The sequence below is a fragment of the Pongo pygmaeus genome, chromosome 2 (genome assembly GCF_028885625.2).
Source record: "Pongo pygmaeus isolate AG05252 chromosome 2, NHGRI_mPonPyg2-v2.0_pri, whole genome shotgun sequence".
NCBI lineage: Eukaryota > Metazoa > Chordata > Mammalia > Primates > Hominidae > Pongo > Pongo pygmaeus.
The window spans coordinates 124,092,291-124,104,893 of NC_085930.1; the positions used below are offsets into that span (position 1 = coordinate 124,092,291).

Sequence of the window (12,603 nt, forward strand, 5' to 3'; positions counted from 1 at the left end):
AATGGAAATGGAAATCAAATTAGTATTTTAAAGATCATGCTAACTGGGAAATTTTATTCAATATCAAAGTATGAATACTTTTCAATTGAAACTTTAAAAATTTCAGTATTTTAAACTTCAAAATCCCTATAACTGACTCAAAAAGCAAGAAAATGAGGGCAGACACAAAAAAAGGAGTCTTTTTGAAAATTAACACACTTTCCTGAATGTTTAATCTCTTCCTGTAAAACACTTAGTAAGTCACAATACCAGAGAAATGAAAGGTGGAGGGAATATTGGATGGGTCATTTTAGAGAATCTCTGACATCTGTGTAGGCTTAGTCCCAATGGCATACTTCTGAGAGCGTTGATATTCACAGAAAACCATCAAGACAGGATATTCTAATGACTATACAAGGACTATGGGTTACTGATTACTCATGAATGAATCATGCTCTTTGAAAATTCATAGAACCAAACCACGCAAAATATATTAATACCATCTACATTAAGTGAAAATGAATTACGTAACCAAATACTCATAATGGCCTACTATACTTTACAAAAGACGCCTCACAAAATTGAGTGCTATCATGTGAGCACTAAATATGAGATTTAACCTTTATAGCGCAATTATATCTTGTTTTAATATAATGTTTTAAATTTCGTATGCTACTTTTTTGCCTATATTTTAGAATAGATTTTTAAAGTAGTCCTTGAAATATTGAGCAAAAAATATTTTCTCTATGTCAGTGCAGAAAAGAGCTGTATTTACTTCTGTAAAAATGTGTTTACCATCAAAGAAAAATGGAGAGCGATCTCCAGATGTTTGGATTGTCTTAGCTAAAATCACCTGTAAAAACTCAAAAAGTTATAAGATGATGTAACACCTTTTGTCTTTAAGATTTTGAGTTGTGAGAGATAGAAAATTGATAGCAACGCCTGTGAAGTGGAAGTGATTTAAGCCACTCTTCTGGGGTAGTAAGAAACCATTTTAGAACATCTGGCTATAATTTGAAATGGCTGCCAGATGATGTCATAGTCTTCCTTTGGTCACAAGCATTCAAAGTTGAAAGTTTCCTCCAGAAAATCATATGTTCCTCTCACTTCAAATTATGGATGCACAAATCATAAAATGCCCATATATGCAGGGGGCAGGCAAAATATAAATTCTAAAGTTATTATAAAATAGATAAGCAAAAAAAGCCAGGAATATTATTTAAAAGAAGAGGAATGATGGGTGGTGGTGGGAATGACTCCCTAAAATATTCAAACATTATGTAAAATACTAATTATCAAAGATGTACATTAATAACACATGATTTGACTGGTCGGTCAATGAAGACAATTGAAATTTCAGTAAAATAAAAAATATGCATGGTGATTTAATAGAAGAAAATGTAACATTTGGATTCTATGTAAAGAATGTATTATTCAATAGTAGAACAACTGACTAACCATCAGGAAATTTTAAAAATTTAAATTAAAGCTGGTTTCTCCATCTTACAACTAATGCTAAAATAAATTCTGGATGGCTTCAAAATTAATTTTTTTAATAAAAATTATCAGAGAAAAAATCAGTTACATTTTAATATTCTCAGTATGGGCATTACATATATATGAGATATTCAGATTTTTAAAAAGGACAAATATGTCTATCACCATTCATTATGTTTCTCTTTTGCCATTCAAGTTTTTAAAGGACATTATTTTAAAAAATCTAAATGGCAAAAAAAACACATCATGAATGAAGTCAAAAGATAAATAACTTACAAACATCAACTTTCATGTGATAAAGTTCTTGGGAATTAATTTTTAAAAGGCCCAATTCAGTTGAAAAAATGGGCAAAGAATATGAACAAGAGAGTTCAAGAACAGGAAATACTAAAGGTCTAAGCACATAAAAAATGTTCAATCTTAGCTCACATTTCTCTTATTATTATTAAGACTACAATGTGCTAAACTTTTCACCTATTATATTAGCTAGGAAAAAGATTCATAACCATTGTATTGGCCAGGGTGTTGGGATACAGGACTTTTCACACTGGCTAGTGTGGGTGTGAGTTAGGATAACCTATGAGGAAAATAATTTGGCAAAAGTTATCAAAATTAAATAAGCATATACTATATTACCTAGCAAGTACAGTTTATATATTTTCTTGTAGATAAGCTTGTATCAATGAGAAAAAAGATACAAACATTTACTTTTCATTTTTGTACTGTTCACAATAAATAAAGATTGGAAACAACCTAGATCTCTGTAAGTAAGGAAACGTTTGAACATTTAAATAAAAAATATTGTACATATGTTCAACAGAATACTATATGGCCATCAAAAGTAATGTGACAGCTTTTCTTGCACCCTTAAGAATGAACTCCAGGCCTGGCACAGTGGCTCATGCCTGTAATCCCTGCACTTTGGGAGGCTGATGCAGGCAGATCACAAGGTCAGGAGATCGAGACAATCCTGGCTAACACAGTGAAACCCCGTCTCTACTAAAAATACAAAAAATTATCCAGGCGTGGTGGCACATGCCTGTAGTACCAGCTACTCGAGAGGGTGGGGCAGGAGAATCACTTGAACCAGGGAGGCGGAGGTTGCAGTGAGCCAAGCTGGCGCCACTGCACTCCAACCTGGGATTTTAATTACCATTAAAATTACAAATTTTTAATTACCATTTTTTTCCAAAAAAAAAAAAAAATGAACTCCAAAGTACATTGCTAAGTGAAAAAAAAAAAACAAAAAAAACAAGGTTTAGAGAAGGGTGTGTACTTGCCACTATTGGAGTGAAAATATAAACATATGTTTGGGATTCAGGAACAGTCTCTGGACACAAGGAATGTTGACAATAGCTTTTCTAGGGAGAAACTTGGGTGGCTGTGTCACAGGAAAGAAAGAGAAAGTATTTTTCACTGTGAAGTTCCTGAATTTTTAAATAATTGTACATATTACCAACTCAAAATATAAAATAAATCAAATGTACATTAGAAGAATCCATCATAATGAAGTTTAAAATTTCCCAGGAAAAATAGATGGCTAAATATTTTATTTTATTTTAATTTTTAATTTTTTTTATTTCAGTAGGTTTTGGGGTAACAGATGGTGTTTGGTTACATGAATAAGTTCTTTAATGATGATTTCTGAGATTCTGGTGCATCCATGACCCTAGCAGCATATGCTATACTCAATGTGTGGCCTTTTATTTCTTGCCACCACCAACCCTTTTTCCCTGAGTCCCCAAAGTCCAATGTATAATTTTTATGCCTTTGCATCCTCATAGCTTAGCTCCCATATATGAGAATATACAATGTTTGGTTTTCCATTCCTGAGTTACTTAGAATAATAGTCTCCAATTCCATCCAGGTTGCTGCAAATGCCATTATTTCATTCCTTTTTATGACTGAGTAGTAGTCCACGGTGTATATATACCACATTTTCTTTATCTACTCATTGATTGGTGGACATTTGGGCTGGTTCCATATTTTTGCAATTGCAAATTTTGCTGTTATAAACAGGCATGTGCAAGTATTTTTTTCGTGTAATGACTTCTTTTCCTCTGGTAAATATGTAGTAGGGGGATTGCTAGATCAAATGGTACATCTACTTTTAGTTCTTTAAGGAATCTCCACATTTTTTTCCATACTGGTTGCACTAGTTTACATTCTCACCTACAATGTAAAAGTGTTCCCTTTCTACCAAACCCACACCAACATCTATTTTTTTTTATGTTTTTGATTATGGCCATTCTTGTAGGAGTGAGGTGGTATCATGTTGTGGTTTTAATTTGCATTTCACTGGTAATTAGTGATGTTGAGCATTTTTCCATTTGCTTGTTGGCCATTTGTATATCTTCTTTTGAGAATTGTCTATTCATGTCCTTAGCCCACTTTTTGATGGGGTTGTTTGTTTCTTTCTTGCTGATTTGAATTATTTTAGATTCTGGATATTAGTCCTTTTTCAGATGTATGAAGATTTTCTCCCACTCTGTAGGTTGTCTGTTACTCTACTCATTATTTCTTTTCCTGTGCAGAAGATTTTTAGTTTAATTAAATCCCATCTATTTATTTTTATTTTTGTTGCATTTGCTTTTGGGTTCTTGGTCATAAAGTATTTGCTCAAGCCAATGTCTAGAAGGGTTATTCTGATGTTATCTTCTACAATCTTTATGGTTTCAGCTCTTATATCTAAGTCTTTGATCTATCTCGAGTTGATTTTTGATTAAGGAATAGATGAGGATCCAGTTTCATTCTTCTATATGTGGCTTGCCAATTACGCCAGCACCATTTGTGAATAGGATGTCCTTTTCCCACTTTATGTTTTCGTTTGCTTTGTTGAAGATCAGTTGGCTGTACGTATTTGGCTTATTTCTGGGTTCTCTATTTCTGTTCCATTGGTCTATGTGCCTATTTTTATCCCAGTACCATGCTGTTTTGGGGACTGTGGCCTTGTAGTATAGTTTGAAGTCACGTAATGTGATGCCTCCAGATTTGTTCTTTTTGTTTAGTCTTGCTTTAGCTAATGGGTCCTTTTTTGGTTCCATATGAATTTTAGGATTTTTTTTTCTGGTTCTGTGAGGAATAATGATGGTATTAAGATGGGAATTGCACTGAATTTTTAGATGGCCTTTGGCAGTATGGTAATTTTCACAACATTGATTCTACCCATCCATGAGCATGGGATGTATTTCCATTTGTTTGTGTTGTCTATGATTTCTTTCAGCAGTGTTTTGTAGCTTTCCTTGTAGAAGTGTTTCATGTTCTTGGTTAGGTATATTTCTAAGTATTTTTTTTTTTTTTGCAGCTATTGTGAAAGGGGTTGAGTTCTTCATTTGATTTTCAGCTTCTCACTGTTGATGTACAGCAGAGCTACAGATTTGTGTACATTAATTTTGTATGCTGAAACTTTGCTGAATTATTTTATCAGTTCTAGCAGCTCTTTGGGTGAGTCTTTAGGGTTTTCTAGGTATATGATCATATCTTCAGCAAACAGTGACAGTTTGACTTCCTCTTTATCTATTTTGATGGCCTTTATTTCTTTCTCTTGTTTGATTGTTCTGGCTAAGACTTCCAGTACTATGTTCAACAGAAGTGGTGAAACTGGGCATCCTTCTGTTGTTCCAGTTCTCAGGGGGAATCCTTTCAACTTTTCTCTGTTCAGTATAATGTTGGATGTGGGTTTGTCATAGATGGCTTTTATTACTTTAAGGTATGTCCCTCTGTGCCAATTTTGCTGAGGGTTTAATCATAAAGAAATGCTGGATTTTGTCAAATGCTTTTTCTGCATCTATTGAGATGATCATGTGATTTTTGCTTTTAATTCTGTTTATGTGATTCTATGTTATGTTATACTATGTTTACAGTATAGTATGAAGTCACGTAATATGATGCCTCCAGATTTGTTCTTTTTGCTTAGTCTTGCTTTGGCTAGTGAGCTCTTGTTCGGTTCCATACGAATTTTAGGATTGTTTTCTCTAGTTCTGTAAAGAATAATATGGTATTAAGATAAGAATTGCATTGAATTTTTAGATTGCATATGTTAAACCATCCTTACATCCCTGGTGTGAAACCCACTTGATAATGGTGGATTATCTTTTTGATAAGCTGTTGGATTCAGTTCGCTAGTATTTTGTTGAGGATTTTGGCATTTGTGTTCATCAAGAATATCGGTCTGTAGTTTTCTTTTTTTGCTATATGTTCTTCCCTGGTTTTGGTATTAGGGTGATACTGGCTTTATAGATTGATTTAGGGAAGTTCCCCTCTTTCTCTATCTTTTGGAATAGTGTCAGTAGGACTGGTACCAATTCTTCCTTGAATGTCTGATGAAATTCAGCTGTGAATCCATGTGGTCCTGGACTTTTTTTGGTGGCAATTTTAAAATTACCATTTCAATCTCACTGCTTGTTCAGAGATTCTATATCTTCCTGGTTTAATCTAGGAGGGTTGTATATTTTCAGGAATTTATCCAACTCCTCTAGGTTTTCCAGTTTATGCATGTAAAGGTGTTCCTGTAGCCTTGAATAATCTTTTGTATTTCTTTGGTATCAGTTGAAATATCTCCCATTTTGTTTCTTAATGAGGTTATTTGGATTTGCTCTCTTCTTTTCTTGGTTAATTTTGCTAATGGTCTATCAATTTTATTTATCGTTTCAAAAAATGAGCTTTTTGTTTTATTTATCTTTTTATATTTTTTGTTTCAAATTCATTTAGTTCTGCTCTGATCTTTGTTACTTATTTTCTTCTGCTGGGCGTGGGTTTGAATTGTTATTGTTTCTCCAGGTCTTTAAGGTGTGACCTTAGATTGTCTATTTGTGCTCTTTCAGACTTTTTGATGTAGACATTTAATGCTATGAACTTTCCTCTTAGCACCACTTTTAGTGTATCCCAGAGGTTTTGATAGGTTGTGTTACTATTATTGTTCAGTTCAAAGAATTTTTAAATTTTCCTCTTGATTTCATTGTTGACCCCATGATCATTCACGAGCAGGTGATTTAATATCCATGTAATTGCATGGTTTTGAGGGTTCCTTTTGTAGTTGATTTCCAACTTTATTCCACTGTGGTCTGAGAGAATACTTGATATAATTTCAATTTTCTTAAATGTATTGAGACTTGTTTTGTGGCCTATCATATGGTTTATCTTGGAGAATGCTCCACGTGCTGATGAAAAGAATGTATATTCTGCAGTTGTTAGGTAGAATGTTCTGAAAATATCTGTTAAATCCATTTGTTGTAGGGTATAGTTTAAGTCCATTGTTTCTTTGTTGACTTTCTGTCTTGATGACCTGTCTAGTGCTGTCAGTGGAGTACTAAAGTCCCCACTATTATTGTGTTGCCTTCTATCTCATGTCTTAGATCTAGTAGTAATTGTTCTATAAATTTGGGAGCTTTAGTGTTAGGTACATATACATTTAAAATTGCGATATTTTCCTGTTGGACTAGTCCTTCTATCATTATATAATGTCCTTCTTTGTCTTTTTTAACTGCTGCTGCTTTAAAGTTTGTTTCATCTGATGTAAGCATAGCTACTCCTGCTCACTTTTGGTGTCCATTTGCATGGAATATAATTTTCCATCCCTTTACCTTAAGTTTATGTGAGGCCTTATATGTTAGATAAGTCTCCTGAAGACAGAAGAAACTTGGCTGGTGAATCTTTATCCATTCTGCCATTCTGTATCTTTTAAGTGGAGCATTTAGGCCACTTACATTCAATGTTAGTATTGGGATGTGAGGTACTATTCTATTCATCTTACTATTGGTTGAATAAATACTTTTTTTTAATTGTGTTATTGTTATATAGGTCCTGTGAGGTTTATGCCTTATGGAGGTTCTATTTTGGTGTATTTCTGAGGGGTTTATTTCAAGATTTAGAGCTCCCTTTAACAGTTATTATAGTGCTGGCTTGGTAGTAGCAAATTCTCTCAGTATTTGTTTGTCTGGAAAAGACTGTATCTTTCTTTCATTTACGAAGCTTAGTTTTGCTGGATACAAAATTCTTGGCTGATAATTGTTTGTTTAAGGATGCTAAAAATAGGACCCCAATCCCTTCTAGCGGGTAGGGTTTCTGCTGAGAAATCTGCTGTTAATCTGATAGGTTTTCCTTTATGGGTTATCTGATGCTTTTGCCTCTCAGCTCTTAAGATTCTTTCCTTTGTCTTGACTTTAGATAACCTGATGACAGTGAGGCTAGGTGATCATCTTTTTGTGATTAATTTTCCAGGTGTTCTTTGAGCTTCTTGCATTTGGGGTGTCTAGATCTCTAGCAAGGCCAGAAAGTTTTCCTGGATTATTCCCTCAAATGTGTTTTCAAAACTCTTAGGTTTCTCTTCTTCCTTGGGAACAACAGTTATTCTTAGGATTGGACATTTAACATATTCTCATTTAACATAGTCCCAAACTTCTGAGAGGCTTCATTCATTTTTTTAAATTATTTTTTCTTTGTCTTCGATGGATTGGGTTAATCTGAAAGCCCAGTCTTCAAGCTCTGAATTTCTTTCTTCTACTTGGTTGATTCTATTGCTGAGATTTTCCAGTGCATTTTGCATTTCTCTAAGTGTGTCCTTAATTTCCAGAATTTGTTATTGGTTTTTATTTATGCTATCTATGTCACTGAAGAATTTTCTTTCATATCCTGTAACATGTTTTTGATTTCTTTAAGTTGGACTTCACCTTTCTCTGGTGCCTCCTTGATTGGCTTAATAATCAACCTTCTGAATTCTTTTTTTGGCAATTCAGAGATTTTGTCTTGGTTTGGATTCATTGCTGGTGAGCTGATGATATGATCTTTTGGGGGTGTTAAAGAAACTTGTTTTGTCATATTACCAAAATTGTTTTTCTGGTTGCTTCTCATTTGGGTAGACTACGTAAGAGGTAAGATCTGGGATTAAATGGCTGTTGTTCAGATTCTTTTGTCCCATGGGATGCTCCCTTGATGTTGTGTTCTCCTCCTACCCGTAGGAATGGGGCTCCCTGAGAGCCAAATGTAGTGATTGTTATTGCTCTCCTGGATCTAGCCACCCAGCAGAGCTCCCAAGCTCTGAACTAGTACTGGGGAGTGTCTGCAAAGAGTCTTGTGATATGATCCATCTTCAGGTCTTGTAGCCCTGGATACCAGCACCTGCTCTGGTGGAGGTAGCAGGGGAGTGAAGTGTACTCTGTAAGGGTCCTTGCTTGTGTTTTTGTTTAGTGTACTGGTTTTGTGTTGGTTGGCCTCCAGGTAGGAGGTGGAGCTTTCAAGAGCGCATCAGCTATGGTCCTATAAGGAGGATACAAACTTGCCCTAGGGACACCTGGTTAAGTATTCAGGCTTCTCAGGCAGTGTGCAGGGCCACAGAGATCCTAAGAGATTATGACTTTGTCTTCGGCTCCCAGGGTGGGTAGAGAAAGACCACCAGGTGGGGGCAGGGATAAGCATGTCTGAGCTCAGTCTTTCTTTGGGTGAGACTAGCTGCAGCTGCTGTGGGGGATGAAAGTATAGTTCCCAATCCTATGGAGTTATATTCCCAGGGGGATTGTGGCTGCCTATGCTGAGCCATGCAGGTCACCAGGGAAGTTGGGGGAAAGCCGGCAGTCACAGGCCTCAACCCTCTCCCACACAGCCCACAGTCCTAAAGGCCTGTCTCACTCCCACTGTGCCCCCACAACAGCACTGAGTCTATTTCCAGGCAGCCAGTGACCAGGGCTGATAACTTGCCCTAGACCACTAGCTTCCCCACTGAGAAAGCAAGCAGACTCACAGTTTTTTGGTGTCTCAGGGAGCCGGCAGCAGTGATCCAATTTCAACATTTTAAAATTTAGTTATATAAGAGGTAGCATTAGCAAGCAATCAAGGATTAGACAATGAGTTTCTCAGGTATTTCATAATATTCAGGAGCTAACCCTGATTAATAAAACCAAAATTTTTATAAAACATTGATTTAGCACTAAAAGTGGGCATTTTATCATATTCAATTTCCAAAAACTAATAGCAATCAAAATATTCAGCTGGAGAATAAAATGCAGTATAAAACCATTTAATGAAATACTACTGAGCAATAAAATGGAACAAACTAATGATACATACAACCATGTGGATGAATTGTAAATACCTTATGCTAAGTGAAGGAAGGCAGACTTAGAAGGCTACACATTGTTTGATTTCATTTACATAAACATTCTGGAAAAGAGAAAACTACAAGGATAGAAAACAAAGAAATTGTTTCCAATGATTAAGGGTGGGAGGGAGGGCTTGAGCACAATGGGGAAGCAAAAGGGAGATTTTAAGAACTGTTCTGGGCGGGAGGGGGGGAGGGATAGCATTAGGAGATATACCTAATGCTAAATGATGAGTTAATGGGTGCAGCACACCAACATGGCACATGTATACATATATAACAAACCTGCATGTTGTGCACATGTACCCTAAAACTTAAAGTATAATAATAATAAAATAAAAAAAAGAACTGTTCTATATCTTAATATAGTATCGTAAGAATATATCATTTATATTTTGGAAAACAAAGTGACAAAATAATTTTGAAGTAGATCTGGATAATGAAAACAGCAAGAACAGCTGAACAATAAAAAAATCAAACTGGAAGAAAAATTTAGAGCAGGGACTTGTTCTGTGAGATAAGATGTATTATAAGGATTTGTAAATTCTCACACAAAGCAAGCACACATATTACAGGTAAGTAAGTGGTATAAGCATGTATTATAGGAAAAGGTGATATCAAAGAATATGAAAAGAACAGATCAATTCTTCAGTGCATATAGGATACTGGTTTTTGGGAAAATAATCAATTTAGATAGTTATTTGATACCAAATATACTAAAGAGTTAAATTTAGAGAAAAAGCAAAAGATACAGAAATGAATATTAATGAAATCTCTTACATTTAAAGTGATTTTTTAAAAAGATACATTGGAAAAGTTTATTTCACATAAAAAGTAAACTATTATTTTTAAGAAATAGAAGTAAAAGTTAAAGAGCAATCAAGGTAAAACATGAATGACAAATGCAATAGACAAATGTTTAATATTCTCAATATAGAAAGCATGTAGTCAAACCGTAAGATTCACTCAAATTTATTTTTTTTTGTAATTTGACTGAATAAAACTTAACTCAGGCAGTTTCAAATCAAACCTAACTAGACCAAACCAGCTCCATCTAGTTATAATCAATTCAAAGGGCTCAGGAGCATATCTGGTTCCCTCAACCTATTTATTATCAGCAAAAACTAGTTCTCATCAATTTAAAGTCAAGCATATAGGATTAAACTTGAACTATATCAAGATGCTTCAAAAAGCATCAGTCTATTTCTGCTTGGAAACATCTTTCATCTTTATCTTTGAATTTCAGTAAAAATGGATGCTTCTCCAGAATATTCCTTGATTCCTCTCCTCCATGAAGGGTTTATCAATCCCTCTTTTTACCCCCATTATTACTTCCTTTATTGTAATTATTCCATTATGTGCTTAACCCTTACACTGAAAATGTATTTCTATGTCTACCAGATATTCAAAGATATTTGTTTATTGAATAAAAAAGAGCTTACTCAAATGTCTACAAGTGTAAAGGACATCAAAGTATCATAAGAAAAGCTAGGCTCTAAAGTATACAATCTTTTTGTGCCTTCGATCAGTAACCTATTGTATCTTCTACTATGTTATTAAGATTTGGGGTTGTTTTTGTATATATATATATATATATATATTTCATCTTAATCTAGGATTGCTGAGATTGTTTTTATCCCAGTAGACGTGACTTTCTTATATGACTTTAAAATTTGCAGCTTCCTTGTAACCACAGAAGGAACTCTGTTCAGGTCTTTTGAATTAAATACCTGTGGTAATTGTTTTTTTAAGAGGTACTTTTCAACCCTAGAAACAATACTGATAGTAAGACACTTTCTTTCCAGCATCTCAGAAATTCAAGGAATAAAAAGCATTATCATGTCTCACTCAGTGTCTATGGCTTCTTTGGCCCATTCAAAGAAAGGATACTATACAGATGGAGAAAATATGGGTCTGACATTTCTCTAATTGGAGCTTTTTAATAGTATGCATTTTCTTCTAGACTTAGCTCTTAAGCTTTATATACATACATGTATGTGTATATATATGTTTGCATATATATACACACACACACATACAAAAGAACATCATTTTACAGCTTAGTTTCCAAAGAAAGATTGTTTCTCTAAAGGGAGTTTCTATAAATAGGCTACCTTTCCTTTAAAACAAAAGAATCACTTGTTAAACATCAGTGTTAAAACCAAGTTCATGGCTTGGGTCAAAGGGATGGCCCAATATTTCCATTCTGAAAATTAGAATGAGTGTTGAAGTACGAAACTGAATCTCAAGGAGGAATCTTTGACCAGACTAAAGAAATGATGTATTTAACCCAATACAGGATATTAATATTCATTCTGTGTATCATGTAGGGAAGAAGGTTGGTCCTCCACGTTTGGTAATGGAGGGAAGTGACACTCAATTTCTTGCTGATCTTTTCTCCTATAGTGTATCCCCTGTCCATCAAAGAAAAGACCTATGACATAGCAGTACAATGTTAACACCTAAGTAACAGTATTTACCAGAAACATTCCAATTGCTCTATGTAGTTTAATGTATTTAATCCATAGCCAATCTTGCAACACTAGTACAGAAGAGACTATGGTTATTCCCATTTTACCAAAGGGGAAATTGAGGAACAAAGAGGTTAAGTAACTGCTCATGGTCACATATCTAATAAGGTGACAGAATTAAATCCTGGGGTCAATCAGCCCATTTACTGCTATCATTACTAGTACGTATGCATCAAAGCAATTTACACACATAATGTAAAACTCAGCCTCCTCATCTGCAAGATGGAACAGTTTCTTTTTCCCTAACGGTGTTTGAGAAGTAAATTTAAAAATCTGTAAAATACTAAATACAACATTTGGCACATAGTAATTCCCCAATCCCGTTGCAAAAAAAAAAAAAAAAAGCTTATTGATAAGATTGGGAACAGGGGATCAGAAACATTTCCTGGCTCTAACTACATCTTTTAGTAGATATTGGTGTGAAGAAGTGAAATTGAAATAATCATATACAAAGAGTAACAAGAGAACAAGAGAAACAGGCAGACAAAAGACAAAAAGACACAT

At 34.6% G+C, this 12,603-nt stretch overlaps 1 protein-coding gene across 19 annotated transcripts in view; it reads right to left on the minus strand.

The window, feature by feature from the left end:
* RBMS3 (RNA binding motif single stranded interacting protein 3) overlaps positions 1-12,603 on the minus strand; it is a 764,097-nt gene that overhangs the window by 248,712 nt on the left and 502,782 nt on the right. The gene's annotated exons all lie outside the window — the stretch shown is intronic.